At 37.7% G+C, this 14,737-nt stretch overlaps 2 protein-coding genes across 3 annotated transcripts in view; both read left to right on the plus strand.

The window, feature by feature from the left end:
- LZIC (leucine zipper and CTNNBIP1 domain containing) overlaps positions 1–2,717 on the plus strand; it is a 19,748-nt gene extending 17,031 nt beyond the window's left edge. The window contains exon 8 of the mRNA XM_063354140.1: positions 2,651–2,717. The gene's annotated coding sequence lies outside the window, so the exon portion shown is untranslated. The remainder of the gene's footprint in view (positions 1–2,650) is intronic.
- The window catches only part of CTNNBIP1 (catenin beta interacting protein 1), a 34,090-nt gene that overhangs the window by 1,333 nt on the left and 18,020 nt on the right, over positions 1–14,737 (plus strand). The gene's annotated exons all lie outside the window — the stretch shown is intronic.

Here is a 14,737-nt window from a genome sequence, read left to right on the forward strand (position 1 = left end):
TGGTTTTGTAAATATATTTATTTTTTTGTCGTCCACTGAATTTCCAAGCTGTCATCTTCTTTTGCCCTTGGTAATTTTGGAGCTTGTGTATGATGTGAAATAGCCTGCTGAAGGAGAACCACTGGAAATGGTGAAAAGCGAGGCTAAACTGTGTACTGTGTGGTTATTTTGAAAGTGAGGGTATTTAAGGTGAGAGAGCATACAGAAAGCTACCTATTACTACTTTTTTTTTTTTTTTTTAATTCAGACTTATTTGCTTATCAATCCAAAAGCTACTGTTTGCCTTGATAAACAGATTCAGCTGGAAAATGGTGTCAGGTGTATTTGAGATACATTGGAGTTGCTTCATGTTGACATTAGCTAAAAAACCATCTCTTTTATTGTATCTCTGGCATCTTGGTAGAAATCAGCAGCTTCTTCAGTATAATTTAGATTTGCATGCTCTCTTAAATAATGTGGTGCGTCGTAATAGTGTAAATCTACAAGGAAGCATCTAGGATTGAACAAATGCAAGAGCAAAAGCCAGTGTGAAGAAGTTAACTTGGTTGGCTGAAGTTTTATGGCTTAGCTAAAATTGCTTCAAAGCAGTAGTTCTCTCTTAGTTCATTTTAAGCACTGCAACAGAAATTATGAAAAGTTATATGGGACATAAAAGTGCTTTCAGGATTCTTTTTGATACCCAAGTGGGAACTCACCAGGAAAATCATCCCATAGCCTGACAGGAGTCATTGTAACAAATACGTATCAGGTACACCCCAGTTGGGGGGTGCCTGAATGCCTGGGCAGTTGTGTGCAGGAGCTCCATGTACCGCACAGGCAGTGTAGGGGTGGTGGGGAGAGAGGGTTATTTCTCACCGTGCAAATTGAAGCGTTTTAATGAGAACTGGTTAATACTTATACGTTTCACTAGATATATAACATAATAATGTTAAGTATTAGAGTTGCGCAGAAAACAAGTTCTGAATCCCAGTTCTATGGGAAATCTGTAGTTGTATCAATTTCTGCAACTTCCTTCCTTCCCTCGTTCAAGATTTTAAGAGTACTGTAACTTTGCAAGAGGAGAGAGGTTTCCAAAGTAATTGGGGTTATTTTCTAAACAAAACCAAAAGTGAACTGAAACAAAACGTACGTTTTGTAATTGCAACCATTGATATACATCTATTGCTAAAAATTCCAAGTCATCCTGCAGTCGCATGCAGCCAGATAAAGCTAACATCTGTATGTGTTTGATATGGTGAAACTAATGTTAAAGGTTGATGCTTTGCCTAGGAAACAACTTGTGTGAAATCGATTTACTTATATTAGCTTAATACGAGTTCTTTCCTCTCCAGAATGTTTATCATGTGTAACCAACACAAATGTCTATGATTTTTAGTAAGTATTTCAATTCTTAAGTTTGTTGTTGACTGCAAAGCATCCCTTCTGAGCATCTGACCTAGTTTTAAGCATCAAAAATGAACCCAAGTGCTGTGCATACAGAGAGGCAGCAGGCTTTTGGGGGCTGCTGTTCAATGTGCTTGGAGAAACTTCCAGTAGGGTTGGGGTTTTTTTTTTGTTGTTGTTTTTTTTTTTTTCCAAAACAGGAGGACTGGGCATCTTCAGAAATATTTCTATACACGCGGATGCAAAACTGTTATTTCTTTTTATTGCAAGCTGTCATCAGATTGGATTTCCTGCTGAAATGCAATAAGGACGGTAGCAGCTGTTACATCTGTACCATACCATTGTGTACATAGTGCAGAAGTGACTGAACCCTATGTTAATGTTTTTAATTGGAAAAATTGTAATCCTAATAAATATGCCAAATGTTTATATTCCTAGGGGTTGGTAGAAGTCTTATAGCTAGAAGGTGTTTATAATTCAATTTTCAGATAGTGAGAGTAAATTACTTTTTCTGCTGTGCTTACAAAGGTGTTTATAGTCAGGATGGTGAAGCTGATTGACCATGTTCTTTATTTAAACTATCAATGTACTTTGGAATGGTATGGTGGGATATTCAGTCAAAAATAAACCTTAATTTGTAATAAGATAGATATCAAAAAATCATAATGTTTGATAGTTTTAATTGAGTCCTCTTTACAAAAAGCACTTAGTCCTGTATGTTTTTCCCATAGACTAACTGAAATCCATCATGTAAGATTCTCTGAATGTATACATATATATTTTTTTATTTATTTTTGTTCTTGGTGTTAAACCACATAAGCAGAAATCATACATAATTCATAATGCCTTTAAAAAAAGACAGAGATGAATTTTTGTTCAGTTTGAGTGTTCCGGTTTGCTGGAAGAGTACCCATTAATTTAATTTCAGTAAAGCTATTGCATGTATACAAGTATGTGAATAGTCCCAGAAGGTGTTTATGTTTTGATGCTGATGTACACCAAAGATGTAAATTATTGGAATGAAATCATTTTGTCACCTGTTGCACATGCTAAGAAATGTTGGTAGTCCAATGGTCTTAATGGTTGGTAGTCTAATGATGTACGTGGGAGGAATGATACATAAATAGGTTTTGAATGTACTAAAACCTTTTTACCAACAAACTCAATTTCACTTAGGAAAAAAAACTCAAAACATTTTGTTTACTGTTGTTGATGCTGTTGTATCTCTGAGAATGGATGAGACTTACAGTTCTTTTTCCCTTTAAAGAGCTGTGGCCTGTCCGTGAACTTCGATTGGCCTAAGAAGGCAGGTAGACCAGAACGAGCAAAACTACAGAGTGTTAATAGGTGAGAAGAAACCAAAGATCAGAAAAATTACCAAAAATCAATAGTTGGTAATTGAATAAGGAGAACGCTCTTCTGAATCTGGTGTTTATTTTCAGACTCAGTGTTGGGGAAGCATTATGTAACAAATGCTTAAAAAAGTGAGGAAAGTTAATTTCTTGTTTCTGCTCGCTATTGGTGATTTGACAGAATATTACAGTGCTTATGTGTGGTTTAAATGTCCATTTGAACTTAGGAAGTGTAATCATACTTCTTGATTTCCATTAAGTATTTTCAAGGTTTTACAGAATATCAAATCTGCCAAGTCTATTTTTGGGTTTTTTTCTTATTTTTTTAGAAAGTGATATATTATAATGATTAATGCTATTTTAAAAACAAACAAACCCTACAGCCTAAAAATCTCATCGGGAGATAAACTGCCATGAAAAAAACCTAAAATTTTCAACTTCTTGCATTATTGGAATTCCTGTCACTGACTAATTAGCTACTGATTGGGGAATAGAAATGGAGCTAATAGATTGTACAACTGTTGCGCTTGCCTCGGGTTGTTCTGTTTTATTTTCCGTGAATATGTGGACCAAGAATTTATTTGATTTTTTTCAGAAAGTCCATTTTCTCTGTGTTATGAGGGTAACTAACAAATAGGGAAGCAACTTAAGTAATCAACTCTGTTTATGACCATGACCAGGTTCTGAAACTTTCTGACTCAGTTTATCCTTCTATAAAATTAGTTGACTGCTTCACAAGAATGTTAAGATGTTTAATTAAGGTGTAATTGTTTTGCCTCTGAACTCATCCAGGCCCTGATTCAATACACATTGAAGTTGGTGAGGAGCTTTTAATTAATTTCATTGAGCTTTAAATAAGTATACGTGTACGCACGCCCATCTACACTTAAAGGAAACATGACCTAAATTTTTGCAGCAGAGTTTCTGTAGAGCAGTAGCATAAATACTGAAATGTTTTCAAGTAAGCTACCAATGGAAGATTTTTTTGTTGAAATGAGAAGGGGCTAGTGCAAATGCAGGGATCTCTGGTGCCTGTTGCCACACTAATGTAATTTTAATAGAGTTACCTAACTTTGAGTGTGCTGGAGGTGTTGTGGAAAACTGCAAGTTCCGTTGTGTCCTGACAGCTTGCTCAGTTGGTCAGGGGAGGCAATATCAGACTTCAAGATAAACACAGTAACTGAATGTTTATGCAAAAATGATCAGCAATGATGCACTTAAAATATAATTAACTTTAGGAGTTGATGCCAAATTGGGAAAAATGGGAGCATTCATATCTGCTTAGCTGCTTTTTTTCAGGAATGTCTGTAGATGCCAAATAATACTCATTGGTTTATGTGGAATTCGTGAAAGGTTTTGCTTGACTTCAGAGGTCAGAAACATCAGGTTTTTGAAACAGAACTTTTCTCACTGACAATTTAGTCAGCAGGTATAGGGGACTCGGCAAAATAAACCTTTCACAATTCGCATAAAACTGTTTGCAACGGTTTTCTTAATGTTTCACTGTCATGATTCTTAGTTCACTAGGTCTTACAAAATATGTGTTAAACCTTAAATAAAATTCTGTATGTGTAATAGTGTGTGTGTGTGAGGAAATACAGCTTTGGCACCTTGTTCTTGATATATCTATTTAATTGTTCTCAGTAGCTGCAATTTTTGACATAACTGCTGTAAGCTCCTTCTTTTCGTTGAGAAATGAAATGTAAGAAGGATGTGCTGTAATTATACTAACAGTCTGGGAAGTGCAGAAATCTGTTTGTAACTTCAGTAACTTTCTTTCCCCTTCTGCCTCAAATTGGTGGTGGTTGCGTACAATCCTGCTCCTGGAAACTTTCTGAAGTCTTCTGGAATCTTACAGTAGTTTCAGCTTGTCTTGAGCCTTGTTGTTAATGGTCCCTGGGCTAACACCTTTTGTTATTATTGGTATATATTGGACTTTGGTTAATTAAATATGTGTTGTTTCATCTGCAGATGCTCCCATTTTTAAAGAAACGATTGCCATTTATCCTGTAAATGCACCGAATTTTACGCCTATAGGAGACCTTGAAGCAATCTGGTTTAAGTATTTCACTTCATTAGTGTTGGTCTCCGAATAAATCAAACTTGCCACACAATTCCACATACAATTTTCCATGCAGCTCAGCTGGGTTGCCTTTTAACATATGTGCATTCTCAGTTTTGCCTGTGATTGTTCCAGTTTTCATTGTATTCTGAAATTAATTAGATCCAGTGCTGATTGGGACTTGATATAACCCTTAAAAAACCGTGTAGACAGTAGTTTTTTTCTTTCCAGCCCATGTGTGTTTGTATAGTAGTGCTAAAAGGAGATTTCTGCTGTCAAACTAATGACCTCATACAGGTTTAATTCACAGTTCAGGGCTAATGTAATTAAGGTAACATTCAAAATTGTGGCTAGGGAGGAAGGAAATTGCATCCCTTTTCCTGAGAAATAGGACGTCTCATGAAGGCAAAATTTCCTTCCTTGTAATCCCACTTTACCAAAAACTATAGAAAGCAAAATGCCTGTGGCAAAACTGGTGTGTAATTAGGAATTTGCTTTAAACTTGTGAATGTTGAAAGTTCTCTCTTAAAATTGACAGGGATTTCTTTCCTTCCTCCACTATCCGTCAGATGTCTTTGTAGCATTGTCTTGTTTGGTGACCTAAAGGAGGTAACAAAAATCCTTTTCTTGTGCTTTTTGGCTTTAGTAAGTCCCTCAGAGAACAGAGGAACTGGCATACTTTTGCACATATGATTAGAACAGCGATTCAGATCAGTTTATGAAACGCTACCAAGGAAAGTTCTCGAGGAGTATTATTTTATGAACGTTCTAGGAGCAGGGGTCTCTTGCCCATATCATCCAATAATATTAATGATGCTAACACATCGCTCAGGGGACAAAGGTTTTGTGTTGGGGTTAGTGCAAAAAAAGATGATTGAAGAATTATATTAATATTAGCAAATAACCATTAATTCTTAGTTCAACTTTCAGCAAGAGGTATTAATAAAATACCTCTTCAAATGGCTTAAAAAACTTAACTATGCATTGGTTCAAAACTGAAAGAACTTTGCTTTTTTGGTTATGCAGAGCATCCATGGGGAAAGCAGCACAGAAGTTTTTTCTTTTTTTTCCTTCTCTGAAGAGGCAAGATAAGTAGGTGTCATAAGGGCTGTGTTTATCGCTATTTTAGAGCAAATTTTATTGATGTATGAGGCCACAACAATATTCCATGTTGTCCATGGTTAGGCAATTTTGGTAGTCAAGAACTATTAATCTAAGAGTCTCTGGTCCTAACATCGTACTTTCATAGAATATTGCAAAATAACAAAATGCTATGTAGTCACCAACCTAATAACAGCTTATGTTTTAATTGCTTTAAAAAAAGTATCTACTTAGCCATAATCTGTCAACTGTAAAAGATCCGTAGGCATTTTCAATGTAAAATGTATATGATCTGGCATTAATGATGTTCGGATGTCACTATAAATTACAGGGCAGCAGAGGTCACGTTTTATATTGCAAGCTATCTCTAATATGCTAGGTATCTGTAGAAAGATACGACGTGGATGAGTACCGAAGAAACACCTATAAATATAATGGTGCTTCAGTGAGTGTAGTGGTGGAGAGAAGTCCCTTCAGTGGGCATTGCTCCCTGTGCCTGCCGTTTCTGCTTAAATATAACAATGCAGTGCTTAAGCTGCTGAGAAGTTGGTCGCTCGACCACAGGCAGTTTGACTCCAAATACGGTACTTCTGGTTTTTGGGGGCTTTTACTGCATACTTGTAAACTGAAATTAAATGTTATTGTTATTTTAACTGCTTACAGATACTTACTGGAATTTGGCCTACTCTGACTTTAGACTGTTCTGTAATGGTTTATAATTGGTTGGTGGTGTCACTTGCCTTTTTGTTAAAATTGACTGAAACATCAAATTTTTGCACTAGATGTATTTTAATTCCAAAAATCTGAATACAAATACAGTACTAACGAAACAATTTGGTTGGAAGCATACCAAATAACTGAAGTGTTTCCCCATTAGCACTGCTGGTAATTCTGAATGTGTGCTTGTTCATGCACATTTCTGCTTCCTGATCCATTTCAAGTCACGTGGGAATTACTGAAGAAGGCGGAAAAAACCTCCTGCACCTTGGGCATATACACATACTTGCATCGATTTTGACATTGTACTCAGCTGTGTAGGCATGGTAGGCTTATTTTAGGTTCATTATGAAAACTGAAGCAATTTCTTGCTTCTGTGGTCAAGTAATTTTTTATCAGTGTTTATGCTTCATAAGTATAGGGTGTTTGTATCCCATGTATTAAGTTATTTTTTAGCCTGTTGAATTTGGTTTCTGTCATATAAATGGCAGTCTTCACTAAAACCCAGTTTTAATGCTAATGATCTTTAAGTCTTCAGAGGACTGTGAGTGCAGTGTTACCACTTCTTACAGAGCGTCTCTGAAAACATGACTCTGGTCATAAAGCTGGTTGACATTGCAAGAAAACGAAGTGACCACAATTAATGGTCTGGCTCTTCCCTGTGTGTGTTTGTGTATTGGCCTTGGTTCAGTTTCTGCAATGACCATAGAATAGACGTGTTGCTCTGTCATTGGGGTCAATAATTAATGGTCCAAAATATGATACTTCATAGGTGGAGGTGTTACATGGGTACATATTTGTAGAATGTGTGTAGCATGCCTACCGTGTAATATGGGATAGATACATTGAAAATAATTTGTTGATTCTTGTAAGCTGTTGATAAAATTTTTGCCTATTATCGATGCTCCCTTTTTTTCAATGGTTTATGATTCAAGTTAAAATCAATCCATGAAAATAAAGTTAATTTCTTAAGAATGTGAAAAAAGCATTTCAAGTTTGTTATGGCAGTGTGCTGGAAACTGCATTTTCTCTTTCTGAAAAAATAGAATATTAATGAAGACATCCATAGAAAGCATTGCTGTGCAGTTTTGTTTTGATGAGGGGTGTGTAACACTGTTTTTACAGCATTAATTCTTGTGTGGGATACCTGCTAGTTAACATCATTGGCTATCTATCATTAGTGCCAATTTCCTGTCAGGAAGATTTGTAGCTTTGTTATAAATAGGAGACGAGGTGCAAGAGCTTCTCTGGATGATGCTGATGGTGAGGACAAGAGCAGCACTTGTCAATCCAGCTATTGAAGACCATCTTGAGTAAAGTATTGTAATATTCTTTTAGAATTATTTCTTTGAGTGGGGATAGAATTTGTGTATAAACTGCTTGTAGCTAGGTTTTGTCACTTTTTAAAGAATTTTTGACAAATTCATCTTTGAAGTGTGAATGCCTTTGTGAAATGAAAGACTTTTTTTTTTAAGGTTTTGTTGCTGTTACTACATTAAATTTCAGAGGCTTCAAGTTGACTGACGTGAACTACCTAAAAACCTGTGCTGCCTCTTTTAACTGTATGAGACATGATAGATGTTGTCTTTTTGAGAGATTGCTGCTAAAAAAATAATCTGGTTTGTGTGTGCCTGAAGGTCAGGAGGCAAGCATTAATTTAATAAAAATGGTGATTATAATGGTAGGATTTATATTTTTTTTTTACAGTCAGCTTGAGCATTGATGTAAGAACTGTTTTAGTGTATTGGGAAGCATTTTTGAATGTACTTTATTACTACTTTTGAAGTCCCCTTTCAAATTCTGAAAGGTGATCCAGCACTGGAAAAATAACCTGCTTGCTTGTTTTTATAGATTTTTCATGTCTTAAGTGGCAGTGTTTTGGGCCTTTTCCTGTCCCTCTTCAAGAGGGAGGACTGTACTGTTTTGTTAAAAATTTAAATCTAACATTTAAGGGATGTGAATCTATCACTGGAGTTCCAGATGTAAATTGACCAAAATCTGACACTGGGGTCGGATTCTACAGTCAGCTAAAAGATAACGCTGAGCATAGAAACAAAGACAAAAACCCCCCGTATTAAATATTTCAACTCTTACTGTTCACCTATAAATAGGTAGCTGTTATGAATTCTTCATTGTCGTATCCCTCTGGAGATGGGAATTAATCCAGTCTCCAGCTGCCTGCAACTGAAGGTCATGAGTCAGACTGAATTAGAGGAAAATTTGTAGCAGGATTTTGACTTCGGGTTTCAGGCTCCAGCTTGGAAGGTTTTTAGGGCTCTAGCTGTTCTCTGTAAAATGTCATCTGAAAATTATCAAGGCTTAAAGGTGCAGCATCTTCTTGCACTTACAAGCCTCCCAGTGTGACCGTGTTCTAACCACTGAAGTACTCAATATAGTGTAACTGTGGAGGCTAATAGCTTCACCTCGGATAATGATGTCGTGGAGTTAAAGGGACCTCTTCATGCTGTCTGTTAACTCAATTTGTGTAGCGCAAAGGAAACCTGCAGCGGTTGGTTTTATTCACCATAACTCCTTATCTGAGCTTTTACAATCCCGTCCTGTTAATTGAGGTTTTTAGCTGCCTTGAACAGAACCAACCAGATTCAAGAAAAAAAAATAAATTGTAGGTGAACTAACTCCTGTTGGATTTCTTTTGGGTATAACTGGAAATGATGCAAGATATTAAAGAGGTAGTCAGCTGTGACTTACATTTTAAAGAGCTTGCCAGATGGCAGCAGTAAGTACCCTAAATTATTAAGACTGAATATGTAAAATATTACTCACATTTACTGACAGTTTACTGCCTTTTTTTTTTCTTAATTTAGGCCGTGCAAATTCTTCTGTTTCACTTTGTTTTTTCCTATACCAATAAAACGTGGGTTAGGAATTGCAGCATTACAGAGGACTACAGCATTGGGGGAAATACATAAGCTCATGTTGCTTTCTCATTGCATTAAATAAGCATGTCTTTAAAATTAAATGGGATGCTTAAGTAGTTTGCCTTATGCAAAATTTACAAACATACCATTTTTTAGTGTTTTTTTTTTTTTCCATCTTCTGTTAAGGTGTGAAATTTTCTGGTTAATTTTTTTAAAAATGGGATGTTGGGAGGGGAGTCAGAGTAATTTAGAAGTTCTTTATTGTGAACCCATCTGTGGCATTGTCCAGCAGAGAGAAGCCCTTCCAGGTTTTGAATTGATAAGAGTATAGGTGGAAGTGAGGGAAATATAATAATTTTCAGTTGCTGTGTGTTGGAATCCTCCTCCTGAAAGCATTCAGTCAAAGCAGTTCTTGCTGGTGAGCTTGAGTTTTCTTAGGAGCTGTTTCCATCTGTTTATAAAACAGACCGGTTGAACTGAGTTTGAGTACAAATTTCTCCTGTCTACTTTTTTTTTTTAAGTGAAAACACAGTAGCTGATGTTCTAAATCTAGGGAAAAAAGGGGGGGGGCTAAAAAAGAAAAGGGGGGTATGGTCTCTTAGTTGGTATTTGGGAAGGATTATATTGTATTTTCATTATAAACTTTTCAGGACGAGTGTGGAGAGGTAGGGAAGCCTCTCTTCCTTATGAAGAACGACAAACCTTATGAAGAACGACTGAGGGAGCTGGGGTTGTTTAGCCTGGAGAAGAGGAGGCTGAGGGGAGACCTTATCACCCTCTACAACTACCTGAAAGGAGGTTGTAGAGAGATGGGGGCTGACCTCTTCTCCCTGGTGACAAGTGATAAGACGAGGGGAAACGGGTTCAAGTTACGTCAGGGGAGGTTTAGATTAGATATTAGGAGACATTTTTTCACTGAAAGGGTTATTAAACATTGGAACAGGCTGCCCAGGGAGGTGGTGGATTCACCATCCCTGGAGGTGTTTAAAAAAAGGGGAGATGGGGCACTGAGGGACATGGTTTAGAAGTGGCTCTTGTCAGGGTAGGCTAAAGGTTGGACTCGATGATCTTAAAGGTCCCTTCCAACCTCAACAATTCTATGATTCTATGATTCTTAATGCTGGTGGAAAAGTTAAAAATAGTTAATCCCCTTCTACTACTTCGATAACACACTTGTAAAGTATCCCAGCTGTTTTTCAGTGTAGACATACTCACATATTCTGGTTTCAAACCCATGTCCAGTTTATTCTCATCTCTGACTTAACTGCCGTGCTAGAAAGTGTAACTTCAACCTGTCGTGTTTTGCACAAAGGTGATATTTACACTTTTTCTTGCCGAGGGGACAGGATTGTGCACGCTCTTTCCCCAGCCCAAGTGGTGGGTTTGGTGGGCAGACAGGGATCAGAGCGGGGATGTCCAGCGCTGGGTGTTGGGAAGCAGAAGGGATTCCTGCCATCCTCACCTAGCCCTGCTGCAGGCACCATGGGGCATGAAGTGTGGAAGAACAGGACAGCTTTTCCATTCCTCTACTGACTAACCTCATCTGCTGCTTGGGAAAGGCAGGGAATGTTTTTAAACTCAAAATTTATTGTTTTGGCTGTAATAATTTGTTATTGTCTTGTGAATTGTATTAAATGAGAACTAAATTTTGTTCTCTGTGCCTGCCAAACAAGGGAAAATTAGGTGACCCAATTATGTCCATTTGCAGTGTGTTGGATGCAGCAGGACAAACTTGCAGTATTTAGACTTCTAACGCAGTTTAGTGGAGAATGTAATCATTTCAGACTAAAACTACAGCACAGGTTAGTCTGACTTTTTCGTGAGAAAGGAATTGCGTAATGGCATTGGACCATTGCGGCAGAATCGTGCTTAGCTGCAAAATAGATAAGGTATTCGCAGCGTGAACTTTCCTTTTGGCTTCACGCATCTGCCTCGCCCGTACCTGGAGAGACCAGTTCCAGATTCGATGGAACAGTGCGTTCTGTATGCCTTCATCAGCCTTTGGCATCTCTTCCCTTAGCGCTAGTAATTCAGGATACGACTACCAGAAATTCAGCTGAGACCCCAGTATTTCTTTACTTAAGCCAGTAAGTATCGGTGAATGTGTAACTGGGCTTCTGAATAGCTCTGGCTCTTCGTTCTTTTGAATGCAGAGCTTTCCAGTTGAGTTCTGTGAATGCTGTGGGGATTCCTTCAGTCCAGTACATGGAGGGTCTTGTTTTTCTATCTCCCTGTCTGGCTTTTTGGCTAAAAATACAGATTGAAATGTTATCTTTCAGGGAATGTTTTTCATATGCAATATAATACATCTGGCAAGGATAGATAAATAAATTCATTCTATTTTTTAACTATAAACACTAGGATTCATTAGTGCTATTGATAAAATTTTGCTTATGATGTATGGGATGTGCAAAATTTGTTTTTATCTTTGCTGATCAGCTGACATGCAACTGCCAGCATCCTGCGTTTGGCATGTTGCATCCTGATGCTGGTTCAGTTTCCTCATTCTGTTGTAATTCAGTGACATGTACTTGAAAAGCATGTTCCTTTTCAATTAGTGTGCCTTACATTTTAGCTTAAAAACTCATTGAACCTAGTGGTGTTTGCGGAAGCAGCATAATCTCTTAATTGATAGAACCTAAGTCTAAGACTTTGACCTTTTTCCATCTCTCGTGTGGACATCTCTGAACTTGTAAACATTACTTCACTGCTTTTAAATTTTTCTGTATGTTAAAAAATACACTTCGTCTCGATCTCTGACCCAAGTATACACCATTTTTAGGAAGTAGAATTCCTTAGGACAGAAGGATAAGGATAGATAGAAACTGAAGTCTGTGCTTAGAATAGTTTTCATTTAATTTCCATGTTAAAGGACCTTGCATGGTTTTATCTGTTCTTAAATCCTGGCTGGGAGTGTAAGCCCATTGGGGCAAGACGAATTTTGAAGAATTTTGATTGTAAGTTTGAGAAATGGTTTTATGTTCTTGTATTCTAGTGACACCTAAGTTGAAAAGTGTCCAGTTGGTTTTTTTTATCCTCATACTCATTGGAGTACATGGTATGAGTTTGGCTTTGACAGAGCCTTGTGACTGTGACAAAATCTGAATCTTGCTTTCCATGGCAGACGTGCTGGTTGGTGTGACAAGCCCAAGCATCTCTTGGTAGTCTGTCCGTAAGTGTAGAGAGGCTCATGTGAGGGTCAAGCGATACAGACCTACCTGAGCCCTGCAGCATTAGTAGAGTATATGGAGCCGTCACTGCTTGGTTAGACAGAGGGACACAAAATTGGAACTGACCATAGGCAAAATAAACAATGTTCTGACCTTGCAGGAATAGAAGGTGGATGTAGGTGCGCAAAGAGAACTCAGAGCTGGTAATTGCAACTGAGGCAAAGAATTATCTGACCTGGAAAATGCTTCGGGATAGGTCATTGTATAGCACGCAGGTCTGTTGGGGCTCTTTAAGATTGTGAGCAGAACTCGTGCTAGCAGTGATTCAGCTGTTCCTCAGCTGTCCTGCTAAACTCTTTCTTGTATTTTGCACTTCTTCCCTCCCATCCCCAAAATACACAGTTGCAAAATATTTTTAGATCTTATTTCTTAGGGTTCATTGGAGATGAATGTGGAAATGTTGATGTGCAGTTGAAAATGTTGGCAGCGTGAGCTGCTGTTTAGAACAGACAGGAACAAGCTCATAGGAGAACCTTTTTGTGACTTTGGACTTGTTCACCAGGACTTTTATTCTTACTTTGTTCTCATACTTTTAAGAAAAAGTAATGAAACCTGATTATTTTATTTACTCTAGTCATTTTTGAAGCCTTTAGCAGTAAATGTGCTTGTTAATCAGAAGATATGCCTTGTGGTTTAGCAGAGAAGTTCTCAGGTTCTGGTGTGCAAGCTTGATGTTCCATCAGACTAGTGCTTGAAAGAGAAACCATCTGTGGGATAAACCTTCTGGCTGTTCATGGAAATGGGCTGTCTGTGGAGGCTCTTTCAGTTTTCAGCTGAATTCCTCCGAATTTACAGGATTAGGAAGACATTTGATCTTTCTGTTTTCATTTGCATTTGGTGTTAAATATAACAAATGTGTGGATTACTATTATTTGCAATTTGGGATGTGTGTGGGGAATTTTAATAGTCACTATGAATATACTGTTGCTGTCAGTAGGACAAAAGCGTGCCTCGGAAGCAGTTACTTCCCGTGCTCTAACCTTTTTCTTCAGGAAGGAGTTCACACAGTTGCATGGTGAGTGTTTGTACAGTGGTGGTGGGGTGTCTTTGAAGTCCATAGAAATGAGAACAGCAATTAGTTACTGCAAATGGTCGTGTTGTCAGTGCTGTAGATAATCTTTCCTGGGACTGTATTGCATATTTAGAGGGCAGGAACAGTGGGAACTAATTAGTGAGGTAGGGCTTAAATAATTCTTTCAGAGCAGGCAATTTCTCTCCTCTGGAGAGGTGAAATGATTCTCTTAAGCCGTTGATAAAGCTCAGCTGCTTCCAACACTTGCTCGTAAGAGGCATTGTAGAGAACCTATGGGTGAAGGTAGCAGGTATTTTGGATTCAGCATTTCTCTGGTGAACCTGGTGTACAGAACAGTCAAGGCGCTCAAGCTACTCCTGTCTGCTTTCCCTGCTGGTAATGACATCTGCACACAGTGGTGAAAAGCCATGAAAGAAATTGTGTTAATCTAGATCTGCCATCACTTGTCGACTACAAAAAAAACCCCAAAGAGTATGTTTGGTAAATTACTTAAGCTGGACTTTATTAACAAATGGTGCAGGTATGCATATCTTCCCTAATCAGAAACTCTTAATTAACTAACTACTGCAACTTATGCTATTAATTACATGATTCTAGCTATGATGCTGTCCTGAGTAGCAGGCACTTGCTATTTCATTGCACATTAGAGGACTTGAACTGTCACTTCGTTTGTGAGATTGAGCTGCTTGTCTTAGAGGCTAATGTGATGGGTAGGAAGAGTTATAAATTCTTACCATGCCCTGATACATGCTGTCAGTTGTAAAGTATGTTCAGAAATCACAAGTCTTAAAAAAAAATAAAATATATATATATATTAAAAAAATCTGTAACTGTTAGCTGACTGAACAGTGAGCAAAGGGTTTTCCAGCTGAGCTCTTAAGTGCTGGTTTTTGCAATTGCTATATTCAGATAACATATGCATGGTTGAAAACAATAATTTTGGTCAAAATCAGCATGCTTTACATTTCTTTCTAGTTTTC

The sequence above is a fragment of the Chroicocephalus ridibundus genome, chromosome 16 (genome assembly GCF_963924245.1).
Source record: "Chroicocephalus ridibundus chromosome 16, bChrRid1.1, whole genome shotgun sequence".
Lineage (NCBI taxonomy): Eukaryota > Metazoa > Chordata > Aves > Charadriiformes > Laridae > Chroicocephalus > Chroicocephalus ridibundus.